The following is a 25,863-nucleotide window of genomic DNA, read 5'->3' on the forward strand; positions in this document are numbered from 1 at the left end:
ATGGCCCTCCACTTTCTGCTTGTCTATGGGTTTTGAAAATACAGTAATTTCTTCTTTGTCATCTTCCTCTGATTGTAAAGGATCTAAGGTGGCAGTAATTTGCTGGTACAAAGCTCACACAGAAAAAAGGAATGGAATCCCCTCTTTGATATGCTCTCTGTAAAGCTTTCATTACATGTCTCCACTGTTCAAATTTAAAACACTATGCCCCTGTGGCTGAAACCAACCACAATGCTTTTGTATTAAAGCAAACAATTTGATTAACTCACAACTTTTTACAGGCACCCCACTAGCTTTCAACAAAGTTTTTAACACTTGCAAATATTCTTCCTCACTTCCCATTTTAATACCTATTACCCTGATGACTTCATGGAAATGTTACTTACCTAAAAGAAGACTTGAGTCACACTGCTTTGGATGTCATTCACGACCCGACCCTCGTAGGAGTCCTTTCTGTGGGTCCCAATACTGTTTTGGAAGACTCACTTCTTCGGGCCCCCCGTTGTGTGCCATTTGTGGGAGATTTGGGCCTGAAGGGTATCAGGAATGAAAGAAAGAGAAAAAGAAAAATGAAAGAAAGAGGAAGAGAGAGAGAGAGCTGGGATCAGACAACTTTATTATTTAGAGGGGCTCTGTAGTCTATGTGAGAACAAACAGCAACCTGCAGTTAACTATCAGCATTACTCATAATCTAAGGAATTCAAAAAATCTTATCTCAAGGTACAAAGTCTAAGTGGTCTATTTACTACAAAAGGTATATGCTCATCTTTTCTTTCAGCCTTTAACAGCTTCATCCTGTCTGTTTGCCGGGAACTCTTAATTACTGCATTCCTTAGGTTGCAAGCATAGCCATGGAAACAGCATGTCTCTCCTTGTGATACCACTGTGCCTCAGTTTCCAACAGGGAAAAAGCTATAAAATATTCCAGTCTGTAATTGGGTGCAGTAGTTATACCATACTCAGCCATGAAAGGATAGTAGCTGCAGTTGCAACATTACATGAGGTGTCAGCTGACTTGGGCAGGGGGCATACTTTTTAGATAATAGAGCTCATGATTTGCTGGTTTCTAATCTCAAGAAAAACCCAGCATATGTCAACTCAAAGACTGACCTTTCTTGAAATCATACTGCTCTCTCCTTAAAATATCCAAATCCTCTACTGTGATACTTTAAATCCAGTACCCTGTTGCCCATGCCTGAAAAAGATGATTCTCAAGATTGTGAGGTTCCTGTTTCTCAATTATTATCCCCAGGACCAGATTTACCAAAAACAAAGCAAAGCAAAACAAAACACACACTTACAAAAACAAAAAAAACAAACAACAACAACAAAAATACTTGATAAACCTGGCTTAGATCATATTTTTAGATGTGTCTTACCATAAAACAGAAACAAATAATTATGAGGCAGACTATGAAGTAACCACTACAGTAGAAGCAATTACTGGTCAACAAGCCCCTAGCCTCACCATGCCCTAGTGAGCTGTGGTAAAACTTTTAAATAGAGGCGGTCATTTAGCTAAAAGAAAATCACTTAATATTTATACTGACCATAGATATACATTTGGAGTAATTCATGATTTTGGAAGTTTGTGAAAACAAATGGACTTCCTGAAGTCATTAGGAACCAAATAAAAACTGGTAAATATCTAAAATAATAGATATATTTCTATCACCTAAGGAAAAGGTAAAACAAAGAAAAAATGCTGTGATAAAAATGGAAGCTCACACTCACAAAACTTAGAAGAAAAATGCCAACCTAGCAGCTCAACAATATGTGGAGACAACAAAACATTTTCCTTGTATAATGTCCTTCATAAGGCCTCTCCAAATGAGTTAGCTCAGTTAGGAAAATGTTTCTGTATTTGAAAAAGAAAAATAGAGTCAACAGGGTTACCAATTAAATTCTGGGAATGGAATCTAGGAAGTGCTGGATAGTGCCCTGTTTGCCCTAGAGTCCCTAGAAGAAACTACATGTGAGCACTCCATGAAATTACCCATTACAGAATGCAAAAAATGGAAAAGGACAAGGAAATATATTGGTGGGCAGTCTTTGATAAGGTACTTTAAAAAATCTGTAACCAGATTCATACATGACAGGCTCATCATCTAGGCAAAATTTAATGTATATATCTCCATAAAATTAACCTCCACAGCTGGACTATTTGAACATCAGCAGAAGGGCTTTACCAGCCAGTTATTTCAATAGATTATAATTATATATAGTTTAGGGCTTATAGGTATTAAGAATGGGTTGAGGCATTCTCTTGTCAAAATAAGAATGCTTTAACTGTAGGGGAAAAAAAGAAAATGGTTTTCCAAAGCAGGGAGTACCCTCTGAACTCTCAAGCAAGCTTCAAAACTCACTTCACTGGAACGGTTATAAAAAAGTGTGTCAGTAAACATTTATGTAATCTAAGTATCTTTTTAAAAATTTAAGTATATATATATATTTATAGTTTGCATCAAGTTGTTCCCACCCAGCAAGTCCCCCATTGCCCATACCATCCAACACCTATGGTAAGGTAGAATAAATCCATGAGATATACAAATTAAAGCTTAAATATTGACTCACTGGTTCTGTCTTGGCCAAAACATTCCCTTTGGTCCTCATGGCCCTGAGGTCTATGCTATCAGGCAAACACTGCTGATCCCACCAGAGGTAATTATAGGGCAGCCCATGTATGGGGAACAGTTCACTAGAGAGGATCTGTAACAGTTTGATGCTGGATGGATCCCAGAGAATCATATCCTTAGAGCCAATCCATTCCTGTGGGAGTGGGCCTATTGTAAATGGGACTCTTTGATTAGATTACTTCTGTAAGGCATGCCCCAGGGTGGGACTTAATCCTCTTACTAGAGTCCATATGGAAAGAGACAGACACAGGTGCTCAGGGTGAAATGCTCAGAAGCTGAGAGAGAAACCAGAAGCTGAAAGCAACAGAGTCCAGAGGAGAGAGCAGAGACTGACAGATGCCACTATGTACCTTCCCATATGACAGAAAAGTCCAGGATCACCCACAGCTGATCGTTGAGGAGAGAGCATTGCCAGATGTCTTGATTTGGACTCTTTTCTCAGCTTCACAACTGTAAGCTTGCAAGTCAATAAACTCCCTTTGGAAAAGCCAGATCATTTGGGGAAATATTGTTTTCATCAGCCTTGGTTAACTAAAAAAGGATCCAATGATAGTGAATTGAGGTTTTTTCAGTATTGTAGGAAATCAGTGGAATATCCTCAGGGATTTTTTTTTTAAGTTACTGAAGATTTACTGATCCTCTACCACCTAAAGACAACATCCCACCACCTGCAAACTGATGACATTATATTCTGGAAAAGAAAACAATGAAAAACCAATCTCTGGCCTACTTGAAATAAACTTATCAGGTGTTAATATCTTCACATATAGCTGTCAAATTAGAAGGAAATGAGACCTGAGAACAACACATGCAGCTAAAACTGGTGCCACTTCCAAGGTGGGTATATGAAATGGTATATGATCCAAAATTAAAATTAACCAAAATAATCCAGAAGCAGTTGACACTGTGTGTGTATCTGATGTGGACAGGTACTGCCAAGATCATGGAACAAGAACCCATTCAGCCAAGTGTTTTGTAGATTATGGGGAAGTTTTTTCAGTGATGAGGTACAAACACAGATACCCAGCAAGATAGCATGAAATGAGAGTTTCATAACATCAAAGAATCTGGAGGGGAGAATGGAGAATCTTGGCATGGCATGTCCCAGCTTACCTAGCCTAGGTTCCTGTGAGGGTTCATGGAAGGGCAGGTTGGAGCACATGTTTATTCCAGGCTCTTGTCTTTACTGTGACCCAGATGGGAAGGATCCAATGGATCCTGGGCCTGGCAGTTTCACAATACATGGCACAAAAAGCAGATGTAACTAAGGCCATGTGGATAAGCTGAGAGCAGCTTATCATCCAAGCCATATAGAAATTGATGCCTTGCAAATAAGTTATGCAGCAGGAAAGAGCTGCAGTGGCAAGGGGGCAATTGAAAAGAAGTGGCAGAGGCTGATCATAGAAGCTGAGGTTAGCTCTTATCATCCATACCTGTGAAGGTGCCGGTGTTGCTAGTTGTGGTTATACCCAGGGAAGGGTTAACTCAGGTGGTTGCTCAAAATGTGAATTTATGACTAAGTTGGGACAAGGTAAAGATGTGTCAAAATAATTTTTTTCATTACACCAAAATTCCCTTGTTTAATTGACACCCTTGTGCTTTTATCTATATTTACAATTTTGTTTTTATGCTTTTGTTATCTTCCTCAAAAGCCTATTTTCCATACTTTCTCTAGTCATCAAGATAAAACCCTTCTTAAAATAACATTATTAGGAACAGATGTGGCTCAACAGATTGAGTGTCCACTTCTCACATTGGAGATCCTGGATTCAGTTGCCTCATGCCTCCTGAAAAATTAAGAAAAACAAACAAGTAAAACTAGAGAAAAAATCAATTCAGGGAAGCCTATGTGGCTCAATGTTTGAGCTCCAGCTTCCCACAGATGAGGTCTCTGGTTCAAACCCTGGACTTGGTACCTCAAACAGACAACAAAAACAACAACAAAAATCCCAAGGGACTGCACTTCATCAGTCCAACAGTGGTTTATATGGACTAATATCCAGGTACCCTTCCCAGGAGAACAAAAGGCAAGTCAGCAAAGCCAGCATCAGGTGACCAAGGGTATTGGCTCTTCTAGGTTTGAATTTCCTAGTCTGAAAAGGCAGACTGTTCAGCAGTCATTTTGTTTTGCTTAAAAAAAAAAAACTTTCTCCTGAGAAAGGAAAAAAAAATCATGCTTTCTCTCATTTTTTAAAAGCATCACTACATAAAATTATGGGTTTACAAAGTAAGAAAATTTGGCATCCAAATAAAAGTTTTTCTCCCAGATATTTCTCAAACTCGTCTTGTGTCACATATGATGCTAACAAATATAAAGCAGGTAATCTAAATTTCAGTTTCATGACAAAAGGCATGTTTTTCCAAAGCTGCACAGAAAGCTCACCTAAAATCTTGGGCCCTGAGAGAGCAGCCTTTAGGGAGCAAGCTGGGCACCCGGCAGCCTCTGGGGCTGAGGTCCAGAAGCAGAATCCCCTGTGAGTGGGGACTGGACCATGAAGGCAGCAGAGAGGCCACAGGAGCCCAGTGGCTTGGTGGGAAATCTGTCTCCATTCAGCCATGCTCCATTTGGTGTTCTCTGCACAAACCAAAGGCACCTGGATCCACTGTGTGAGGAGAGTGATAAAAGCCCCTGGGAAAGTGGCTGCCTCCAGGAAGAAGGCCAGGCTGGGGGAGCTCTCATTTACCCCCACGGAGCAGGGAAGAGCCTGAGGGCCATAAAGGACCACCTGCTCACAGGGCCTCTATTCTCTAAGCACAGAGCTCAAGCCCTTGCCAACCACATCCCTCCAGTATAAACCAATGGTCTCTTTCTGACTGCACTCACCACTGGGGAGGCATTACTACTGCCCATGTGCAGAGAACGGTTTGTCAGGTCAAATCCTCCAAAACTGCAGGTTCTCTGTGTGAAGGAGAGGTGGACAGGAGAGGATTTACCCCTGAAGTAGCTGGCAGAGCAGCACACCAACCCCAGACCTCACTTGCCGGGTGTCACTGAGCCACAGATGTGTGTGCAGGTGGAAGTGATGGGGGAGAGGGTGCAGGACTCAGGTTCCCAGGAACCTCTTGCCTAAACAGAGGTCCACAGTGCCCCTGACATACAAACGCCATGGTCACCACAAAGCTCTCTGCATATTCTGTGCCCTAAGATTCCCAGTCTTGTCATGACCCAGCCTCCCATTCAACCTCTCTTATGTCAGTGACAAACAAAATAAGGGCTATTTATACAGGGTCATGAGCTCAGCAGTTTTAGAAGAGAAGACAGAAGCCCAATGGCTCCAGAGAGCCTTCTAATGGACTTCTGTGTAGTTTAAATCACTCAGAAAGGAACAAGGCTATGTTTATTGCAGGCTGACAGGCAGGCTCATGCACTGGTGTCTCCTAACCACAGCCACAACTTTACCAACCTACTTAAATATGACCCTTTTTCTAAACGTGTAAAGGGAAGAGACCACATTTCCCCAGAAAGAAAAAGTTGGATGAACAACTGTCTTCAACCACACTCTTTAATTTCATCAGGAAAATTATTGAAGTTTTATAAGGAGGAAGAACTTCAGTGTCCTTTTAGCTTGTTTCAAACTTCATGGAATGCCTTTACATTAGGTATATAAGGCAGTAATTTTATATTTCCAGAACTTGACTTGAATACACTGTTGACTAAAAAACTAAACAAACAATACCTAAACTTCTAGTAAGTGAAAGCAAAAATGCCCTATTTTTGGCACAGCTGATTATCTTAAGTAGCTGTAATAAGATGTGAACAGCAGATACATGTTTCTCAAAGGACTATAGTTAATACTATGTATACTAGAACAGCACAATGAATACTAGAAATGCTGCTTATTTAAAATAGGCACGCTTGCTCTAAATACTTTAATTAGCTGACTGAGAAACACCCAGGAAGGGAAAGTCCAGACACTGGGCTCCCAGATGTGGACTCAAATCCTGTGTCTGTCCTATGCAGTGTGATGAGTGAAGTGCTTAGACTCAGCTCTGGTTCCCCAGCAGCAACACTTAGGGACTGAAGACTGGATGGCAGGTGCTCAGTGAGGGCCACTGCACTCAGGACAGCCACCAGTGCCTCCTGACCACTGTGACCCTGAAGTTGAGGCTCAGTCAATGCCACAACCATGCAAATGAAGAGCTGGAATTCATTCTGTGAATTTCCACTCTAAAAGCAAAGCACACTGGGGAGGAATGGAAGGGCTGGATGTGGCAGTTTTGTCCAAATAGGAGCAGGCAGCAGCCTTTCAAGGTGGCAGGTGATGAAGATACCACAGAACCTTCTCCCTCAGCAAACAGCTGCTGCTGCTCTGAATAATGTAGGGTGGATGCAATCTCCAATGGGACATTCCTAATTTATAGCAATTTAATGGGATATCTGACTTCCTTTATAGTCAAGTTGGCTGGACCTCGATCTACTCTGTAAAAAGAGACTCACATGCAAAAACATTCACCAAACCACCTAACAAAGCAAATGGTATTGCACCCACCCTTCAAGGCTGATTTTTAATATTAGCTTTCCCTTCCCACCTTATAAGGCCAAGTAAAGGTTCTCATGTTCACAAAGGTGATGATTTTATTCCAGTTCCTTTCCCCTGACTCGGGCTTCATGACAGTGTGGGGTCCAGATGCCACACTTGGTAGCATCTGCACATCCTTCTTTAACCAGCAGCAGCTTCACAAGACTGGAGTCCAGCTTGTTATTTCTAATGCACATGAAATAGCTGACAAAGAATTTATGTAGAAACTATGACTGCAATAAGTTAAACACACATTTACATTTCTAAATTCCTGCTGTATGCATTTATTCTTAAAATTGAAAGCTTAAAGCTAAGAATGGACTGGTTTTCTTAAATATCAACTAAGACCTCATCCTAAGATAAGATAAACTATCTGGAACAATTTTTCTTTCAATCGGTGGGGGATTGATGAGGAGTATAACAATAAATAGTCCTCAAACTAATCTTCAACTTTTTCTGTAATACCACATAGTTCTTGAAGCAGCATTCCTTAAATGGAGAAAACAGGATGTAAACATTAAAAGAAAAATAACCCAATCTTTGATTTTGTGATATAAATGAAGCTATGTACTCCTTGCATCTTCTGTACAATTATAGAAATGTTTCAGACATACTTGTGGAGAGGGCAGGTAGTAAATGAAATGTGCCATGCAGTTGCCATGCACATATCTTCCCCCAAACAAAAATGTAATGACCAAATAAAATAAAGACAAGTGACACATCCGGTGTGTGTGAGGCATTATCATTTCCCTGAGGTTTCATTAAGCAAATATGGCATTTTTAGAAGACAAAAAGATCAAGGTTGAAAAATAAAGGACAGCTTTTGGTAAAATGAAGGAAATATATGAAAAGGAGAATGCAAAAGAACTTGGAAAATAAATAGAAAAGAAAATAATCCTAACCCCCTGAAAAACAAGAAAAATTTCTTATTTCTCAGTAAAACATTGTTTTACATTACTTTCTCTGGATAGTTAGAAAATTAAATGTTGTTTTCTTTGTACAGTAAAGAAATATGCACAAATATAATTGAACACTGAACACATTTCAGCAAGCGCTAAACTGCCCAGTGCTGCCCTAAGTTCATAGTACCTTAAAAATATTTAGACTTGGGCTGAGATTTGTGACAGAGATTACATACATTGCTATCATAGTGGGGCAAAATAAATATTTTCTTTTAAAAAATGGTACTTGAAAACAACCTTGTCTGATGTCTACATGATACCTGTGGAATCAGACCCTGACCCCAATGTTAGCACAAATCTGAAAAAAAGAACTTTCAGAGGGAAGTTCTTGATGAAGTTACATTGTTATAAATGATGACATATGCAGTCTAATGTTGAGGTATCATACTGATAATGTAGCATCTTATGTTGTGAACCTACATATATTGTGAATACCATGAGGGTCATATGAACAACTGAATGTACTCAATTTGGGAAAATTGTCAGTGTCACATAATTTAAACCCACAAGGTTGGTCAGTGAATTAGGGAAGTGTGCTGTTTTATCATGGACATGAGCTGGGAAGACACTGGTGTGCTGAGCCTGTACTGAGTCTGGCCATGGTATATTATACAGAATAGATGTGAGGCTGACTGAGCAAGAAAGAGAATTGTCATTTCAGCACAAAAACAAAACCCAAACTAAAAATACCATGCTAGAGAAAGGAAGAGAAAACATTTGCTATATAGTAATAGTATTAAAAGAGGTGCAAGATTTCTTTTTAGAATCTTTTAGAATGGAGAAGGGTGTTTCACATTGGCGTTGACCAGACAAGGACCTGAAGAAATATATGTAGCACAGCCTTGGGCTGGGGAAGATGGCAGGGTGGAGGGCTGCTGTCACCCTGCAGAGCTGGGTGGGAACCCAGGGCTTCTCCAGGCTCTGGGCATTCATACAGACCATGTGCCAGCTTCAAGGGGGCAGGCACATCCTCTTACCAGTCTAACCACACAGTAGTAAAACTGAGAAGCATTTTATTATCTGTAAGAAACTGCTTCATTTCTGGCTACATACAGGAGAATAGACAAGATGTGTGTGTACATTTCCAAATGCTGCTTCTTTTGTTTAAAAAGATAAGAGCATCTAAGAGCTTAAGTAAAACAGAAGAGCTCTAATCTTCTTCCCTTTTAGTTAGCAGAGACAACAAGCATGTCTCTCAAGGCATCAAAGCAGAATGCTCTGATCTATATGGGCTCTCAGAAGGTTGGGGGGGGCCTCCACATTTAGCTTCCCAGCCCCAGTGGCCTCCCACTATCAAGAGGACAGATGGGAAGAGGGGGGAGCATGGCTATTAGCAACCTTTGTTCCTTTTGTTTGGGGCTTGTGTTGCCCTGTGTGACTGGAAGGGGGATGGAGCAAGAAGCTGAGCCTTCTTCTGGTCAGAACCTCTGACTCAGGTTCTGATGCTTTTGCCTCAAGGAATCTCCTATTCCCAACCTAATATGTTGGAATACAATAGTGGTGTGAAATTGACATGAAGGCTTCCATGTGCCCCATGAACAGAACTGGGGAGCCTCAAAAGATCCCACTGTAGGCATGAAAAACCCTGCTTGGCAAATGTGCAATACCAACAATTATCTAGCTACTGATATGCTATGAGCACCTCACAGATTCCTGTTTCAGAACCAGAGGCCCTGGTTAGAACAAAACAATCATTATTGAAGTTGCTAGAGTCTGTTGGTGCACAAAAAGACACACAATGAAAGACATTATATTTTATCTTGGACACTATATAATGACCAAGTGATTATATGATGAGAAACAACAACATATTGTATATTGTTCAAATTATCTTCTAGGGGAGTTGTTTGTAGTGCCAAGCTCCTCTGTGAAAGAACACAGGAAAATGTTTACATGGTTTACAGAAACTTGGTAGTAGTCAGCCAGCAGGAACCATCAGATTCAGGTGTATCGCTAAGTGATGGCAGCCATCAAAGGGACCCTGTGCAAGAGGTGTAGGAGGAGAAATCTTCACCCTCAAATTTGATTTTTAGACCTTCATCTAGAAGGAGAGTAATTAGTGAGACAGAAAATTCAGAAGACTTAGCTGGTGGACAACAGAGAAAGCACCACACATCTGCTAGCATTTTCCTTTCCTCTGATGAAAGTCTTGCTCTATAATAAGGAAGATATGGTGTAAAAGATTCTGTAGGAGTGAATCAGTGGAGACTATCAATCTGGATCTTGATACTGGTTTAAGTGAACATTCTGGTGATTGGTTGAATCAGGATTCAGTTTCAGATCAATTCAGTGTATAATTTGAAGTTGAATCTCTTGATTCAGAAAATTAGTGAAGAAGGACAAGAACTCTCATGTGAAGATGATCAGGTTTATCAAGTTACTGTTTATCAAGCAGGGGAGAGTGATACAGACTCATCTGAAGAAGATCCTGAAATTTCCTTAGCTCTCTGTGGGAAATGTACTTCATGCAATGAAATGCATTCTCCCCTTGTGGAAATGCATTACAACACATCTGAGAATTGGCTTCCTGAAGATAAAGGAAATGATAAAGGGAAAATACCTGGGAAAGCCATACTAGAAAACTCAACACATGTAGAAGAGAGCTTTAATGTTCCTGATTTCAGAAAAATGACATAGAGGAAAATAATAAAATCACACAAGCCTCCCAATCCCAAGAAAATGAGGACTATTCTCAGCCATCAGCTTCTAGGAGCAACATTTATACCAGTCAAGAAGATGTCAGCCATCTGCCCATTGGGATTTAAGCCCCCTCTCAAGTAGAAGCAGTGGGATCACCATCCCAAAATCCTCAAGACTGGGGAGTGAACAATGGACTAAAGTAGACTTAGTATTATTCTATTATAGACAATATTATTCTAGCAATGGAAGAACTTTTATCATTGATGTAAAGGTAGTGGCCACTAGAGGTTCTGAGGTGAGGGAGAGGGAAGAATAGGTATAATACGGGGACATTTGGGACACTGGAATTGTCCTGCATGACATTGCAATGCCAGGTACAGGCCATTACATTTGGTCATAACCTATAAAATTGGGTAAGGCAGAGTGTAAGCTATAATAGAAACTATAGTACATTGTTAATAACAATGCTTCAATATGTGTTCATCAATTGTAGCAAATTTATCAAAGATGTTAATGTGGGAAGGTGTGGGAGGGTTAGGGGGAGGGGTGGGGAATATGGGAACCCCCTATACTTTTAATTAAACATTTATATAATCTAAAGCTTCTTTAAAAATTAAAAAAAAATTAAATAAAGTTGTCAGCATTTGAGAGGAATGAAACACAAGATAAAGAAAAATGCATGGAATCTAGTTTCCATCTTTGTGCCATTGAACATTGTGACCTAAAATTGACTGTATCATTCATGACAAAAAAGGACATCTTATGGCTTGTTTTACATGCTTAAAAAAGCTAAAATAAATAAATAAATAAATAAGCCCTGCCCAATATGTAGGCAGCCAGTTCAAATGATTATGCTAACTTATTTCCCCTAGTTGACTTGTTTGTAAGAGTAGAATTATATATTTCTAACTATGTAACCCTAAAAACTCAGACAGTTATTTTGGCAACATTACATTTGTTTTTATGTTTTTATACATACTGAAGTGTAAAAGTATCTCAGTCAATGTAGAATTCTTCTCCTTAATGTAATTTACCTACGTGGAGAAGGGATGAGGTTTAGTGAATATTCACTTCATTTTAGGAAAATTTCACTTCTCTTTATAGTTCATATTTGGGTTTTAATGTAATTTGAATTGGCTATATAGCTGGTTATTTAATTCTATCCTTCATATTTTAATTCATTTCCACCTTCACTTAAATAAAAATATCTGATTTTTCAAAATATAAGTAGGGTATTCATATATAAGTTATTTAGTACTTTTCTTTTAAGGAGATACATTTTGTGAGAGATTTATTATTTAAATTTTAGATACTCTTAAATCTTCTCATCCTTAGTTACTCTGCTCTTTCAGAGTCTCTTAAAATATTTTTTACAGATAAATAGAAATTGGTAGTTATATTCCATGCTACTGAAGTAAAAAATGTACCACTTGTTCTCCAGGTATAGGTGGTGATGATGTTGTCCACTGAGAGTCTTTCAGAAGAGCCAATACAACTTTTTTAAAGCTCTGTAGTATAGAGGAGGCAAGATGGTCGCTGAGTGAACTTGCCTTTGTGGTAGGTCCCGGGAAGAGACGGTTGGGCATGGCTACAGGCTCTCCAAGGCCAGGCTTTTTCGGGATTTTTGCAGGGCAGAAGTGCCTGGACATTGATTGGGTGGAAAGGTAACGGAGAGGATTGGTCTAGTAGATATAATTTGGGTTCTATTGCCTGTAGGTGAGACCCGCACATGGGCTCCTCCCTATTGGGGGTGCGGGGAACCGCGGTCCAGCCTGGCGGCACCGCTTTTAGACAGCTCTGAGCTATTAAGGAGTTCGCGAGTTCTGGGCGAGCTGTGGGTGGGTTGATGTGACAGGTTGCCTTTGCAGAGCGATTTGGGAAGATAGACGGTATTTTGTTGTGAAGCGGGAGAAACTTGTGATTGCGAACATAAACAATAGCGCTTCCGCCTGAAGCCCCGCCCCCAAAAGCCCGGCAGCCGGTCTCCGACCCAAATAGGCTGTAGGCAATAAAGCGACGTAATCAGAAAGTTGTTTTAGGCTGCAGCAAGGGAGGGGGACATGTCTGGAAGCCAATTAGGGAATATTTTGCGAAGCTTGGGAATTCCGGTTTTCAAATCTGTTTTCGGCATCACAGGCCAGGCTTCAGATCTGTACTAGCAAAGTGGCTGTGGTGTAGAGGCGCCCTCTAGTGGCAGTGGTTTGGAATTACAGGACAGGAGCTGTCCAAAAGCTGAAGTGAGATATACTAATGAGCCCAGCTAAGTAAATGAATTGCAGGGTTCAGTCATAATATAGAGTTTGCGGATCTGACTTCCCCCATAAGGCTGGCACTCAGCTGTGGGGATCCCTGAGGGCTGTGTTACACTGTGGGGCTCCCAGGCTTCCTGTAGACCAGATTGGAGGTTGCCAGGTCTGAATTCCCTAAAATCTGGTGGCCCACACCACAGAGACTCACATCTCTTGAGTCCTCAATATCTCAGACTTTCCATCCCTGAATCCATCACGCACTGAGGTTCATCTGAGGTCCTTAAATGCCCTAGCCTTCAACGTTGGCATTTTTACTTTATCGTTTCATTTTGTTTTGTTTTTATTTTCATTTTGACTTATTCTTTACTTTTTGCAATTTCCTGATTGCTAACATCACATTATCCCCTAGTCTTCTCTCACAGCGTATCCCCCAAAGTCTTTTTTTAATCAGTTATTTAAGGCTTTATTTTGTGGTAGGTGCTGTGTAGTGGGTGTTTTAATTCTGGGTCATGCATATCTGTTTTTTTTTCTTTCCCCTACCTGTTCCCCACCCTTTGCCCATCCCCTTTTACTTTCTTCCTCTCGTCCCTTCCCCCCACTTTCTTTTTTTTTTTCTTTTTTTCTGTTGTCTCTCTCCCTCTTGTCCCTCATATTCTACTTAGTTTATTTTAACTCAATTATACAATAGGTGCGGCAGGAAACACCTCACATTCGCTGGGTTTTCTCATCCTCCACTGCCTCATTTCTGTGTGAACTGATTTAGGCTACCTACACTATCCTCTTTCCCCTACATCTTGATATCCGCCACCATCTACTGGCTCTCCTATATGCCACCTCCCACCTCCCTTTCTTCGATCCATGAAGGGTCTAAGTCTTAATTTCTAATACCTATGTTTTGTTTTCTGTCTGTTATCCACTCTTGAAACTATTACCTTTCTTTTCTCTTTCCCTCTCTCACAAAATCAATAGCTTTTTAGCTCATACCATATTCCTCCCATATTCAATCATCTACCTCATAATAGGTACTCTACCTACTGCTATAACTCTGCACAATTTACATGACTCTAACCTCCATCCTCCCAGATCTCATATTCTTGCTTTGTTAACATATATCACCAATACTACTTTACACTTTTCCCTTGCTTACACAAGGGAAATTGCCTTTCCCCAACACTAATACTTTCCTTTAAAGTGAACTTAACCAACAACAAGAAACTAGAATAAGAAGAAAAAAGTGACAAAGAGAAGATATTACACCTATGCAAAAATAACAGCTAATTAACCTCCAAGAGCAGACAAAGAAGCTAAGGAACTGATTAAATCCGTCAAGATAAAGAGATGACCAGAAAGCAACAAAAATCTACAAACCAAACCAGTAATCAGGAAAACATGGCTGAATCCAATCAACAAACCAATAATCATGAAGGGGAGCAAAACTTGGCACAAGCAATGAAAGATCTAAGAACATTTATCACCGACAAATTTGATGAAGTAATGAAAGAGGTTAACAACATGAAGACATCACTTGGAGGGGAAATTGCAGACATACGCAAAAAAATAACAGATATGATGGGAATGAACACCACAATTCAAGAAATCAAAAATACACTTGCAGCAAATATCAGCAGACTAGAAGAGACAGAGCAGAGAATTAGTGATGTGGAAGACAGTACATAAGAAATCAAACAGATAGTAGAAGGGGTCAATAAGAAGATAGAAAAAAATCGAATTAGGACTTAGGGACCTGAATGACAATGCAAAACACTCAAACATACGTATTATAGGCATTCCAGAAGGTGAAGAGAAAGGAAAGAGGTCAGAAGGAGTGTTGCAGGAAAAAATGGCTGAAAACTTCCCAAATCTATTTAAAGAGACAGATGTACATATCCAAGAAGCACAGCGCACTCCACTAGTCATAAACCCCAACAGGCCCAACCTAAGACATATACTTGTCAAATTATCCAATGCTCAAGACAAAGAGAAAATTTGAAAGCAGCAAGAGAAAAGAAAACCATCACATACAAGGGAAGCTCAATTAGATTAAGTGCTGATTTCTCATCTGAAACCATGGAGGCAAGAAGGCAGTGGTATGATATAGTCAAGGTACTAAAGGAAAAAAATTTCCAACCAAGAATACTCTATCCAGCTAAACTAGCATTCAAACATGATGGAGAGTTCAAAATATTTGCAGACAAACAGAAACTGAAAGAGTATACCAACAAGAAACCTCCCCTTCAAGAAATTCTAAAGGGAGTTCTGCAGGAAGAAAGGAAAAAACAGGAAAGGCAGAGTTGGAGGAGAGTATAAGACCAACAACAACAAAAAAGACAAATATATATATATATATACAAACAAAATATGACAAACACAAATCCAATCAAAATATGGCTAACACAAATAATTCCTTGATAGTAATAACACTGAATGTCAACAGATTAAACTCACCTATCAAAAGATTCAAACTGGGACATTGGATAAGGAAATATGACCCATCCATATGCTGTCTACAAGAGACACATCTTAGACCCAGAGACGCATGGAGATTGAAAGTGAATGGCTGGAAAACAATCATACAAGCTAACAATAACCAAAAAAAGGCAGGAGTAGCTATATTAATATCAGACAAAATAGACTTTAAATGTGAAACAATTGTGAGAGACAAAGAAGGATACTACATTTTAGTGAAAGGGAAAATCTGTCAAGAAGATCGAACAATCATAAATATCTATGCCCCTAACAAGGGTGCCTCTAAATATGTCAGGCAAATGGTGGAAAAACTAAGTGAAACAATAGATACATCTACAATTATAGTGGGGGATTTTAATACACCACTATCAACTCTGGACAGAACATCTCAAAAGAGAATCACCAAAGAAACAAAACATCTGAATAGTATATTAGAGGAGCTGGATCTAATAGACAAATATAGATCGCTACACCCAAACACAGCAGGATATACATTTTTCTCAAGTGCACATGGATCATTCTCCAAGATAGATCATATGCTAGGCCACAAAGAAAGGCTGAACGAATTCAGAAAGATTGAAATCATACAAAACATTATCTCTGACCACAGTGGAGTTAAGCTGGGGATTTGCAAGGGACAGAAGCCCAGATTTCACACCACGATTTGGAAATTAAACAGCACACTCTTAGAAAAACAGTGGGTCAAAGAGGAAATCTCAAAAGAAATCAATGACTACCTTGAAACAAATGATAATGATAACACAACATACCAAAATTTATGGGATGCAGCAAAAGCAGTACTGAGAGGGAAGTTTATAGCCATAAATTCATATATCAAAAAAGAAGAAAGAGCAAAAATTGAAGAACTAACTGCACATTTGACGGAATTAGAAAAACAACAACAAAGTAACCCAACAGGAAGAAGAAGGAAGGAAATAACAAAGATAAGAGCAGAACTAAATGAAATAGAAAATAAGAAAGCACTTGAACAGATAAACAAGACCAAGAGCTGGTTTTTTGAGAAGATTAACAAAATTGACAAACCTTTAGTGACACTAACAAAGAAAAAAAGAGAGAAGATGCAAATACACAAAATAAGAAAGGAGAAAGGTGCTATCACCACTGACCCCACAGAAATAAAGACTATCATAAGAGGATATTTTGAAAAACTATATTCCAACAAAAATGACAATCTAGAGGAAATGGACAAATTCCTAGAAACACATAAGCAGCCCATATTGACAAAAGAAGAAATTGATGATCTTAACAAACCAATCACAAGCAGAGAGATAGAATCAGTTATTAAAAATCTCCCAACTAAGAAGAGCCCAGGGCCAGATGGCTTCACAGGTGAATTCTACAAAACATTCCGGAAAGAACTGACACTAATCCTGCTGAAACTATTCCAAAACATCGAAACAGAAAGAACATTACCCAACTCCTTCTATGATGCCAACATTACCCTAGTACCAAAGCCAAACAAAGACATCACAAGAAAGGAAAATTACAGACCAATTTCTCTAATGAACCTAGACGCAAAAATACTTAACAAAATACTTGCTAATCGTATTCAATGACACATTAAACGAATTATACACCACGACCAAGTGGGATTCATCCCAGGTATGCAAGGATGGTTCAACATAAGAAAATCAATCAACGTAATACACCATATAAACAGATTGAAGGAAAAAAATCACATGATTATATCTATTGATGCAGAAAAAGGATTTGACAAAATACAGCACCCTTTCTTGATAAAAACACTCCAAAAGATTGGAATACAAGGAAATTTTTTGAACATGATAAAGAATATATATGAAAAACCTAAAGCCAATATTGTGTACAATGGAGAAATTCTAGACTCCTTCCCTCTAAACTCAGGAACAAGACAAGGATGCCCACTGTCTCCACTCCTATTTAACATTGTCTTAGAAGTACTTGCTTGAGCACTGAGGCAAGAACCAGAAATAAAAGGCATTCAAATTGGAAAGGAAGAAGTCAAAATGTCATTATTTGCAGATGACATGATCCTATACATAGAAAACCCTGAGAGATCTACAACAAAGATTCTAGAACTCATAAATGAGTTTAGTAAAGTTGCAGGTTATAAGATCAATGCGCAAAAATCAGTAGCATTTCTGTACACCAATAATGAGCAAGATCAGGAGGAAATCAAGAAACAAATACCATTCACAATAGTAAGTAAAAAAATCAAATACTTAGGAATAAATTTAACTAAAGAGGTAAAGAACTTATACACTGAGCACTATACAAGATTGTTCAAGGAAATCAAAGAAGACCTAAATAAATGGAAGACTATTCCTTGTTCATGGATAGGAAGACTGAACATTATTAAGATGTCTATCCTACCAAAACTGATATACACATTCAATGCAATCCCAATAAAAATCAACACAGCCTTCTTTAAGGAACTAGAAAAACTAATTATGAAATTTATTTGGAAAGGAAAGAGACCCCGAATAGCCAAAGACATACTGAAAAAGAAAAACGAAATTGGAGGAATCACACTACCTGACTTCAAAACATACTACAAAGCTACGGTGGTGAAAACAGCATGGTATTGGCATAAGGAGAGACACATAGACCAATGGAATTGAATTGAAAGCTCTGATATAGAACCTCACATATATAGCCACATAATATTCGATAAAGCCACCAAACTCTCTCAACTGGGAGAGAGTGGCCTATTCAACAAATGGTGTCTGGAGAACTGGATAGCCATATGTAGAAGAATGAAAGAGGATTACCATCTCACACCTTATACAAAGATCAACTCAAGATGGATCAAAGACCTACATATAAGAGCCAAGACCATAAAAACCTTAGAAAGCAGTGTAGGGAAACATCTACAGGACCTTGTAATAGGAAATGGATTTATGAATATCTCACCAAAAGCACGAGCAGCAAAAGAACTAATAGATAAATGGGACTTCCTCAAAATTAAAGCCTTTTGCACCTCAAAGGAGTTTGTCAAGAAAGTAAAAAGGGAGCCCACACAGTGGGAGAAAATATTTGGCAACCATATATCTGATAAGAAACTTATAACTTGCATATATAAAGAACTCCTATATCTTGAAAATAAAAAGATAAACAACCCATTTAAAAAATGGGAAAAAGACTTAAACAGACACTTCTCCAAAGAAGAAATACAATGGCAAAAAAGCACATGAAAAAATGTTCCAAATCTCTAGCTATCAGGGAAATGCAAATCAAAACCACAATGAGATACCATCTTACACCCATAAGATTGGCAGCTATGAAAAAAACAGAAGAATACAAGTGCTGGAGAGGATGTGAAGAAAGGGGAACACTCATCCACTGCTGGTGGGAATGCAGAAGGATCCAAACATTCTGGAGGACAGTATGGCGGTTTCTCAAAAAACTAGCCATAGATTTGCCATATGACCCAGCAATACCACTGCTGGGTATATACCCAGCAGAACTGAAAACAAGGACGCAAATCAATATATGTACACCAATGTTCATAGCAGCATTGTTCACTATCGCCAAAAGTTGGAATCAACCCAAATGCCCATCAACAGATGAGTGGATCAATAAAATGTGGTATATACACACAATGGAATACTACTCAGCTGTAAGAACAAACACACTACAAACACATGTGATAACATGGATGAATCTTGAGAACCTTATGTTGAGTGAAGCAACCCAGACATTAAAGGACAAATACTACATGACCTCAATGATTTGAAATAACCAAGCTGCCCTAGATAGCAAGAGACTGAACGATATGCTTACAGGAATTCGGAGGGTGGAGGAAGGATGTGAGCCGATGTCTGCAGGGGTGGAATTTAAGACGAGATGGTGTTAAGTATGAACACAAAGAAGAGATAAAATGGGGGCAAGGGGTTGCCTTTGGTTGGGGCTTTGCGGGTTTGAGGGAGGCTGGGGATGGGCGGATGGGTAACATTGCCCAAAAGTGGGGGGAGGGAGGGGTAGCATACAAACACAGGAGAGCGTCAGGTGTTGGTGGAGAGTAAAATGCTGAGAAAATCATATCAAAATATAATAAAGAGGGTTACCTGTTTAGAATGCTCGGAGGGGAGGGTCTGATGCAGGACGGGCTCCTGGGGAATATCTAAATGCTCATTCTGCCAGAGTGGGTGACACCATGGGATAGAAACCCAAGTAGTGAGAGTGGGGGTGGACCCACATCCTGGGGAGGACTAATGCCATCAAATAGAGGGAACTGTATCCCTCGAAAGAAAGGGTGGCTCCCAGGGCATTGGGGCAGTTGAGCAAGTTAGACCCTGAACAATATTCCATCTATCTCTGGAAGTGGCTCCTCGGGAAACGGAGGTTGGCTGTCACTGTGGGCACCAAGGTGGAAGGGAAAATGGACGTTAAATGTGTGTAACCAAGGTAAATGGGGGGTAAGAGAGGAGTTTCGTGAGAGTACACAAGGATGGATATAAAACATGTAATATTACACCATAACATATAGGAGTTGACAGACTGATAATGTAATCCATAATGTAAAACACAGGATAACTAAGAATGTAAAAAACTGTGTATCCTGAAGTATGCACCACAATGTAAGCACAGATGTCACCTTGTATGAAAGCTATTGTCTCAGACTCTGTACATTACGTTAAGTAAATATGATGTGAATAGGGTGTAAGAATATCGCTGTGGAAGGGAAAAGGTTTTGTGGTGGATGTATGGGAGTGCTGTATACTATATATATGCATTGCTGTGGTCTAGGGCTCCTGTAAAGAGAAGCTCAATAATTGGGGGGGGGGGGGAAAGATAGGATGTAGAATTTTTTCCAAGTCAACACGTATTCTTTATCTAACCTTTAAACCCATCGCTATATGCCATTTCCTAGTAAGGGACCCTGACATTATATTGGGCTTCAAATTTCAGGGAGTTCTGGATCACAGAGTGGTTCAACAAAGGCAATGGAGGAATACTGGTATGGGATACCATTGACAGGGGATATATGGCTGACAGGGAGCTGTACAGAACATAGGTCCAGGGTGCATGGCAATGTTTGGATATACTCATAGTGGCAACAATTAAAAACCACAGCAGGGGGGGTACTGGGTTCCTGGCCAGTGGTGCTCTGTCATGGTCCCTAGGAGAGCAGCGACAGTCTCCCAGGTGCACCGGCGGGGACCGGGAGGGAGTGAGGGTTCAACAGTGAGCCCCTGACGCTAATGACTATGCTTGTGAGCTGATAAGCCTAAAATAAGAACAAGGCCTAGAGCAGCATTGTGCCTGGGAATTTCCTCCTGTCAGCCTTCATGTTACTCAAATGTGGCCAGTCTCGAAGCCAAACTCAGCATGTAAATGCAATGCCTTCCCCCCAGCGTGGGACATGACACCCAGGGATGAGCCTCCCTGGCACCGAGGGACCACTATCAACTACCAACTGATGATGCAACTGGAAAATGACCTTATATGGATGGTTCAATGCGGATCAGCGGAATATCCCTGTCTACATAAAATATCATGACTTTAAAATGCTGTTTGACCTAATGTAAGGGGGAAATGGAAAGGAGAAATGAGTTTATATGGCTATGAGTCTCTAAAAAAGAGTCTGGAGGCTGTCAGAAGGATTGCCCTTATGCACAACTGAGCAGACTCTGAGAGACAGATAAAGCAGATACAACCCCCAGATATCGGTTCCTTCGAGGGCTAAAGAGACCCATGGGAGTTATGGTCATGGCCGATGGGGTTAACTACCAGGTCAGATGGCCCCTCTTTGGAACTGGTGTTTATGTGTGATGAATCTGGACTCAGATGGGATCTCTCTTCATAAGACTTTCATGCTAATGTGCTGGAGGTGCAGTTAGTGTTGGGGTTTAAGATATATTTAGGGGATTTGAATCTCTGGACTGACAATGTGATAGCCAGGTCCTGAGCCTCAACAGACTCCAGCACCTACAATCTGACTTACTGGGCTCACCACACTCAGCTAAGATGGAGTTGAAGAAGGACAACCACCACACCATGGAGCCTAGAGTGATTACAACTGAAAGTGGGAGGATTGCATCCAGCATCCATGTGGAATCTGAGCCTCCTCTTGACATAGAGGTGCAATGGACACAACCAATCCAATGTCCACATAGAAAAGGTGGCATTGGATTGAGAAAAGTGGACATGATGGCTGATGGGTATGGAGAAAGGCAGGAAGAGATGAGAGGTGGAGGCGTCTTTGGGACATGGAGCTGCCCTGGATGGTGCTTCAGGGGCAATCACTGGACATTGTAAATCCTCACAGGGCCCACTGGATGGAATGGGGGAGAGTATGGGCCATGATGTGGACCATTGACCATGAGGTGCAGAGGTGCCCAAAGATGTACTTGCCAAATGCAATGGATGTGTCATGATGATGGGAAGGAGTGTTGCTGGGGGGGGAGAGGTGGGGTGGGGGTGGTAGGGTTCAATGGGACCTCATATATATATATTTTTAATGTAATATTATTACAAAGTCAATAAAAATAAACAAATAAATAAATAAATAAAATAAAATAAAAATTAAAAATTAAGAAAATAAATAAATAAGGCTCTGTAGTAAAATGTGGAGTTGTCCTGGGAGGTCCAATGTGACATACATTTTCAGGGTTTGGTGGGAATTGTTTGTTTCTCTCAAGTGAAAAACAGTTTAATTCACTTTGAAGTGTCTTCTTAGGCAGGGTTACACGCTCCCTATTAATTGCCTAGATATCGACCGTTGCTTAAGACCAGTTTTAGAAACCAGTGAATTCAGAAAGATTAATTCATAAATGAGTTAAAAGGAAGAACTGTTCATTTTTTAAAAAATAGCTGGAAAGGTCAACATTTCTCTAAATTATCCAGAAAATATACATCACTTCCTTCAAGAATTACAGGGTCATGGAATTCTAATATTGCTGTCAAACTGCACAGATTAACTTATTGATTTATATATACATATGAGTCCTTCAGCAAAATAGTATGAATAAATAAACCTTTAGACAAGTGGAGTTGAGTTTTAATTTAAAGTTCCAATGTTTTGCTTCTGGTTATGGCGGCTTGAGGGCAATAAAATAAACTGAACTGTGAGTTTAGAATAGAACTGAGGGACAAATTTAAACAGCAACATAGTGTGTCTGTTACTGGCAGTAGATTGTTATAGATAGACTTCATAAAAACAGTAAACAAATCCACACATGACTTACCCATGAATATGTATATAAATATAAAACAAATGGCTGAAGGTATTGGCAATTAAAGCCAAAGCTATTCTCAAATACAGCTTAATTAATTTTTAATTTATGATATTTCCAACTAGAGCTAGACAATACATCCTTTCTAAGATGAGTTAGTAGTATAAATGAGATAATTTAATGTACATTCAGAGTATATCTATGCAGTGATTATGCTACTTACAATGCAAAACTATGAGCAAATGGAATCTCATTATAAATGCCTATGGATTATTAATGTGGTCTTAATTACCTAAATTTTAAAGCATGGTGTAAAACATGATTGATTGATTTACAAAGAAACAACTTATTAAGTGATTTAAAAAATTTAAAAAGCAATGCTATTACTTGTAGCAGTGATTATTGCCATTTCTCTAAGGTTAGATCTATCTCAACTCCAGCTATTTACAGGGTTTCTAGCACTATAAATTTAACTGATTGCTGGGTTTGCCAATATCTAGATGATAAAAATGAACCTAAAATAATGTTCAATTCAGGAGAAAGTGATCATTGGTCAAAAAGAGGTAAATGTTTAATAGAAAGATTTGGTATCCTGTTAAAAATTAGTCAGCCCTTGTGACAGATCAATAAGTTAAATGTATTTGGCATTGGGTCACCTTATTTGAAGCTATAACTAGCTTTTCACAACTTATAATTTGTTGACTATAAACTCTTCTTTATGCAAGAAAACTGTAATAGGCAGTGGACTTGGCCCAGTGGTTAGGGCGTCCGTCTACCACATGGGAGGTCCACAGTTCAAACCCTGAGCCTCCTTGACCCATGTGGAGCTGGCCCATGTGCAGTGCTGATGCACATAAGGAATGCCCTGCCACACAGGGGTGTCCCACATGTAGGGGAGCCCCATGCGCAAGGAGTGCACCCCATAAGGAGAGCTTCCCAGCGCAAAAGAAAGTGCAGCCTGCCCAGGAATGGTGCCGCACACATGGAGAGGTGACACAACAAGATGACGCAACAAAAAGAAACACAGATTCCCGTGCCACTGACAACAATAGAAGCAGACAAAGAAGATGCAGCAAATAGACACAGAGAGCAGACAACGGGGGGGAGGGGAGAGAAATAAATAAATCTTTAAAAAGAAAGAAAAAAGAAAACTGTAATAAGATAGGGCCAAAATTGGATATATACAAGACTGGTTGTATATATTGGTTGTATATAACCAATCAGGTTAGATTCAGACAATAGAGACGGGACTCCCATATTCAAAGACAGAGAGCTAAAAAGTGACTCTGATACTTTTACTGATGTAACAAATAAAATCACTAAATTAGATATTGATTCAATGACAAGTATCCCACTTGCATGTGTAATGCCTGCATTATCCCTTTACCCAATACAGATAAACTTATATAACATGATTTGGTCAATATTCAGGTTATATTTAAAATGGAAACTCAACATACTTAATTGGGAGTAATATACATGAATTGTTACATCATTTAAATAGAAATGCTTTCTTCTTTCTCAGACTAATGGACTCTTGTAAAATGGCAATGTGTTAATGCTTATATGACCTCCTTAAAGGGTAAAAAAATACAAATGGAGAGACATTCAAGGTGGTTTTCTGGATCTAATCTTAACCTAACTTTCGATCATACTGGATTGCTTATTTTTCATTTGGGAAAATATATAAAGCTTTTCTCCATGTTTGGTCAGGAAGATGTGTACTAGGTTATCTTGTTCCATGTATACCAAAGATATTTACACTAGCAAGGGAATTTCCAGGAAGATAGCAGAGCAGGGAGATTCAGGACTCAGTCATCTTCCAAAAGAGCTAGTGAAGAGTCAGAAACTGTCTGAAACAACTGTTCTGGAGCCCAGGAGGCCAAAGAAGCATTAGACAGCATCCAGAGAATGGTGTATGGAAAAGGCTGGGAAATTGTGCTAAAACCTGTATGTACAACATTGTGATTATAATAAAAGCCATTGATTATACACTTTGGATAGATCATAGTGTATATGAATACATTAAAAAAAAAACAACTTAATAAACTAATAAATAATTGTGCAAGAGTAGCCAAAAATAGCAACTATGTACAGCAGGGGAATCATAGAGAGGTTGAGAGGTGAGGAATTTTCTTGTTTTTTATTATTACTGAAATAATGGAAATGCTCCAATAATGATTGAAGTGATGAATGCACAACTATGTGATCATACCAAATTCCACTGTTTTTATACTTTGTATGAATTGTAAGCTTTATTAATATGTATAAATAAAATTGATTTGTTAAAAAAGAACACTACACAGTCTAATTACAATTTTTATCAAGTTTAAAAAATACTGAGTAGCTCACTCTACAGTGACAGCTGGCACCCATCCTTCATTCATGATATGGGATATCTTAGGATCTAGTCCCTGGCTGGCTGTTGTGGGTGGAGAGGAACATGGAAGTCTACCCCGAGAATGGTGGGGTTGAGCATATCGTTTGATCAGCAAGTTTTGATTACTGAGTTCCAGTTCTTTTTTTTTTAAAGATTTATTTATTTATTTAATTCCCCATCTCCCCCAGTTGTCTGTTCTCTGTGTCTGTTTGCTGCGTCGTTTCTTTGTCTGCTTCTGTTGTTGTCAGTGGCACGGGAAGTGTGGGTGGCACCATTCCTGGGCAGGCTGCACTTTCTTTCGCGCTGGGCGGCTCTCCTCACGGGGCGCACTCCTTGCGCGTGGGGCTCCCCTATGCGGGGGACACCCCTGCATGGCAGGGCACTCCCTGCACACATCAGCACTGAGCATGGGCCAGCTCCATGCGGGTCAAGGAGGCCCGGGGTTTGAACCGCGGACCTCCATGTGGTAGACGGACACCCTAACCACTGGGCCAAGTCCGTTTCCCGAGTTCCAGTTCTGAGCTGCTGTTTTAGCTAAGCCAGACAAGGACAGCCACTGCCATTAACTTAACCCTACTGCTGACATGGAGGAAGGCAGTTAAAGCTTAAAGGCACAATGCCTCCTTAGTTGCAGGGAACAGTTTTCCAAAGGATGCTATATTTTTGGCAGGCCAGGAATTCAAGCTTCACCGAGTTGTCAAAAAGGCTTCTGGTGTCTTAACTGTACCTCTCTCCAGGGCTCATTGGGGCTGGTCTGAGCCCTTTTTGTGAGTCTCTGGTCCTCATTTGACTAGAAATAGTCTTCAGAAAGTCCTTTCTGAGGTGACCATCC

General features: G+C 39.7%; 1 pseudogene; it reads left to right on the forward strand.

Moving 5' to 3' along the window:
- Positions 1–9,714: 9,714 nt before the first annotated feature.
- LOC105745204 (E3 ubiquitin-protein ligase Mdm2-like) lies at positions 9,715–11,630 on the forward strand (annotated as a pseudogene).
- The last annotated feature ends 14,233 nt before the right edge of the window (positions 11,631–25,863 follow it).

Source organism: Dasypus novemcinctus, chromosome 2 (assembly GCF_030445035.2).
Source record: "Dasypus novemcinctus isolate mDasNov1 chromosome 2, mDasNov1.1.hap2, whole genome shotgun sequence".
NCBI lineage: Eukaryota > Metazoa > Chordata > Mammalia > Cingulata > Dasypodidae > Dasypus > Dasypus novemcinctus.